At 39.8% G+C, this 4,774-nt stretch overlaps 1 long non-coding RNA gene across 1 annotated transcript in view; it reads right to left on the reverse strand.

Moving 5' to 3' along the window:
- Positions 1-1,176: 1,176 nt before the first annotated feature.
- LOC112398734 (uncharacterized) overlaps positions 1,177-4,774 on the reverse strand; it is a 14,168-nt gene continuing 10,570 nt past the window's right edge. The window contains exon 2 of the long non-coding RNA XR_003003056.1: positions 1,177-1,373. This is a non-coding gene — a long non-coding RNA (uncharacterized LOC112398734). The remainder of the gene's footprint in view (positions 1,374-4,774) is intronic.

The following is a 4,774-nucleotide window of genomic DNA, read 5'->3' on the forward strand; positions in this document are numbered from 1 at the left end:
GGAGGGGCTGAGGCAGTGAGCTGTCATGGTTCACGCGGCTTCCACCGTGGGAGGGAAGGTGCCACGGGCGACCTGACAGGCTGAGTTATTTGCAGCATTCCTCTGTGTCGCCCCCCACCCCCCCTCGCACCCACTGTGGGACGGCACACAATGTCATCATTTACCTGTCACAGAGGCAGTTAAGGTAGGAGATCGGGGTCCCAAAGTCCCAGGGTCTTCACACTGGTTTCTCCACCCTGCAATGCCAAACCTTCCCAGAAATTCTCCTAAGATGAGCCCAGTCTGACCCATGGCCCATCCCAGCCATAAATGAGCACTGTTCTTAAGTTCCTAACTCTGAAGAGGTGTAGGTATTTGATGGCTCTTGCTAAATTCTGACCTGAGCTTTAACCACTTTTCTTTACTAATTGGCCAGAACAGATTTCTTAACTTCATTCATTCTTTCTTTTTTTTTTTTTAATTTCTTGATAATTTGTAGCAACGTTTATCTCTCACAAAGGAAAACAGAGAATTTATTAGTAAATGTTGACCTAGGGCTCTGCAAAAGTTAAAAACTTGGCATTATTATTTAGAGGTTTAGCTTATACTAATTACCTCTGAGTTTTACTAGCCCTGTATAACAAGCTACCTTCTGCACATTTTATGTGAAAGCCGCTTTTCTGAAAGGATGAAAGTTGTTGGAGCCGGGAATGAATTAATTAGGTGCTAAGATTTATTTCCGACTAAATAATTCTCCTCCAGGTGGGGAAACTTTTAGTAGTTAAATTGCTAAAAATGAAGATTCTACACGACAAAAACAAATCTCCAAGCAACAATTATTTGTCTGTGTTCTTAGCATTTATGAGTCTCAGTAAGCAGTCAGTACATTTATGTTCCCCCCATTACCTTTGGTCATAAACTTCCTTAAAGAAAAAACGAATAATTACGTTTCCTGACTGCAGAATGAGCATAAACATTCAGAATAGTGAAAAACCCTGGGTGGGACAGTTGGTGCATCTCGACTTCCCGGGATTAAACTATTTTCAAGGCATTGGCTAAAGAGTCAGGTAACTGTTTGGCCTTATTTTAGTTCCGCTCAGGGATGTCATCTCTAGAAGGCAAATCATAATCCGTGCGGGGCTGTTACTGAATGCAAGTTCATGCTCGACACACAGTGAGGCCAAACAAACCGAAATGTTTGGAGCAGAGAAAGTTTATTGCAGGGTCACGCAAGGAGAATGGGAGGAAACCCCAAACTCCCGGAAGGGTTTCAACAAAGCACTTTTAAAGGCCAGGTAAGGGAGGGGCGTGGTTAGTTGTTGCAAACTTCTTGGTGTCAGAATCCTTTGTTCTTGCATTGGTCCAGGTAGGTCAGGTCGTGATGTTCCTGTAAACTTCCAACAAGAAAAATGTTATTTTCAGTTCTGCAACTTTTTATCTCTGTATGAATAGAAAAGAGTTAAACCCTTAAAGGTCAGAGCCTTTAGAATGGGCTATCCTGTATATTTCAGGTTATACAGGAAGCAAAGTCAATCAAATACAAAGGTTAAAGTAAAAGAAACAGATTTAATATGGAGTCAGATTTGTTCTTCCCTATGACACGGCAGGCTGCTTTTGGATTTGGTGTCTCCCAGCACACAGCTGCTGGGAATGGCTGGGAGTCACAGAAAGCCTGTGGCTCAGGTGTGTCAACCTGAGGTGTGAGGCTGGTGTGAGTCTCCCATCCACTCTGGAGCCAGCCAGTGTACCCCTGCAGCCAAAAAGATGTAGTGTCAACTTGGTTTAACAAGTGTATCCTGGGACTGTGGGATACTGGAGTCAGAAAGGGACCTTAAATGACCTAATCACAACCTTCATTTTACACTTGGGAAAACTGAGGCTCCAGCTAGGGAGTTGATTTCTCCAGGGTCAGTCACTCACAGTCAGAAGCCCTGCATACCCTCGGTTTGGTACTCTTAAATGTCATCCCTGGGGTCAGGAAGGTGGCATAGGGTCGAGGGTAAGGAATAGACAAAGAAAAGAGAGTGAGTAAGGAAATTTGCAGGAAGGAATATTTTCCTTTGTAGTTCATGTGGGTTTCATTATTCTTTGTATTGCAATCGGAAAAGACATCAATGCAATGTTTTCACCACTAGAAATGTGCAAATAGAAATGAGAGGACATAAGACAATTGTGTATTTCCTAGATCAGCACTTTTCAAACTCTTCAGTGAGACTGGTTTTTGTTTATTTCTAACTGACTAGCTGATATTTCTGTAAATTACTAGAAAAATGAAATGCAAAAAGCAGACTTTCAAACTACAAGTCCACACTTTCATTACTTAGAGAACAAGAGACATAAGATTCTTCCTATAAAGTTGATGGACACTCAACCTCAAGCCCTGTGCTCAGTGGACATGGTAGGGTCTGCCCATCAGCACTTGTCTGGGGACCACACTCAGGTAGCGCTGTTCCTGACCTCCTTTTCCCTTGTATTTTGCACATTTGTCTGGTTTCTCTGAATTGGACCTTTATGATATCAGTGAAGGGGATCTGGGCATGTGTTATTCTGGACAGGCACTTTTTGTGCTGAATAACAATTTAAGAAAATACATTAAATATTCCCTTATGCTAAAAAGAAACAAACTCATAATTATTTTTTAAAAAACCACATGATGTGGCACATATACACAATGGAATATTACTCAGCCTTAAAAAGAAATGAAATTGAGCTATTTGTAATGAGATGGATAGACCTAGAGTCTGGCATACAGAGTGAAGTAAGTCAGAAAGAAAAGGACAAATACCGTATGCTAACACATATATATGGAATTTAAGGAGAAAAAAAAATGTCATGAAGAGCCTAGGGGTAAGACGGGAATAAAGACGCAGACCTACTGGAGAACGGACTTGGGGATATGGGGAGGGGGAAGGGTGAGCTTTGACAGGGCGAGAGAGAGTCATGGACATATACACACTAACAAACGTAGTAAGGTAGATAGCTAGGGGGAAGCAGCCGCAAGGCACAGGGATATTAGCTCGGTGCTTTGTGACAGCCTGGAGGGGTGGGATGGGGAGAGTGGGGGGGAGGGAGACGCAAGAGGGAGGACATATGGGAACATATGTATATGTATAACTGATTCACTTTGTTATAGAGCAGAAGCTGACACACCATTGTAAAGCAATTGTACCCCAATAAAGATGTTTAAAAAAAAAACAAACCAGAGCCTTTGAAACACTGTATGGATTCATATTGGGAACATAACTGTGGTTTAAGTCTCTTGAAGGGAGGCTTAATTTGGGGACGTGTTTGCTTTACTTGGTTTGAGTGTAAAGACGATTGAAAATATTAGGCGTTGCCAGTTGTCCATAAATTTAGACTGTATCAATTCTTGTGTCTTCTGAAAGGCCTGTGAACTGTGTCAGTGCATCGGTTAGGAGTAGGTTTGGCCAGAACTTAAAAATACAGAACACCCAGATAAATTTGAATCTCAGACAAGCAATGAATAATTTTTATAAGTATGACCCAAATATTCCATAGGACATATCATATGCAATATTTGGAATATAATTATATTAAAAACATACTCACCATTTTTCTGAAATTCGAATTGAATTGGGTGTGCTGTATTTTATATGATAACTCTAGTTAGTAGTATCCTTTCAGCTTAGACTTCTGCAACTCTGGATTTTTCTAGCAAGAGGAATCAGTCTAGCCAATCAAATCTGGCCATATCAACCCAACTTGCTTAGCTATTGGCAGATGGAAGCTGGACAGTTGATACAAAGTGATGATCTTCCTTTTAGAAAAATGTTTCCCATGTAACAAAGCAGCTATTCATCTTTCTCTACTTTGAGGCTTTTAGTTTGGGGTTTTCCAAAGCTCTAGTCCCACTAAATGGCACAAGTCATAGCAGACGGTGTACTTGTAAGAACGGCCTCTAGAATCTGCCAGTTATATCAGGACCAAATTGACTCAATGGACTGGAAATAGTGACATTCTTTGCATGGAAATATACAGGGAGGCATAGTGATAAACCAAAAGAAAAAAACATTCTTGGTTTCTACAGCATATTGTAAACAAGCTGGCAGAGCAGCATCAATATTTTTTACAAATAAATTCAATGAGAAACGTAGAAGTACAAAGGCAGAATTAGTTGAAGATAAAAATAAAATCTTAGATACAATACAGTTTTATTTTAATCCTTTTGAAGCTATGTCCTCTGCCTTTGGTTGCCATTATTTTTTCATTACCCTCACTGAATAAGAGAATAGGTCTTTAGGTCTTTTTTTTTTTAAGACAATGGCTTTTTAATATTTTAAAATTAATTTATTTTTAAAATATTTATTTATTTATTTGACTGTGCTGGGTCTTAGTTGCAGCATGTGGGATCTTCATTGCGGCATGTGGGATCTTTAGTTGCAGAGTGCAGGATCTAGTTCTCTGACCAGGGATCGAACCCCAGGCCCCTTGCACTGGGAGCACAGAGTCTTAACCACTGGGCCACCAGGGAAATCCCAGTCTTTAGGTCTTAAATGAGAGTTTTGAACTTTTTTTGATGTTGAATTGATGCTTCCAGACTTTAAAGACTTAAACTTTTCTTAAATTGCTGTCTCAGGTAAGGAGTAAATGGCTACTTAAAATACACATGTAATTCATTTTGATATCGTCACTTCTGGGAGTTTAAAAATTTCCTCTCAACTAATAATAAAAACCATACTTAGAAATATATATATATTTTTAAACAATGTTTATTTCACTTAATGAAACATGCTGATTTTAAGACAAATTGGAAAATGCCAAAATTTGTCAAAAA

Source organism: Neophocaena asiaeorientalis, unplaced genomic scaffold, assembly GCF_003031525.2.
Source record: "Neophocaena asiaeorientalis asiaeorientalis breed wild unplaced genomic scaffold, Neophocaena_asiaeorientalis_V1.1 scaffold332, whole genome shotgun sequence".
In the NCBI taxonomy this organism is placed as follows: domain Eukaryota; kingdom Metazoa; phylum Chordata; class Mammalia; order Artiodactyla; family Phocoenidae; genus Neophocaena; species Neophocaena asiaeorientalis.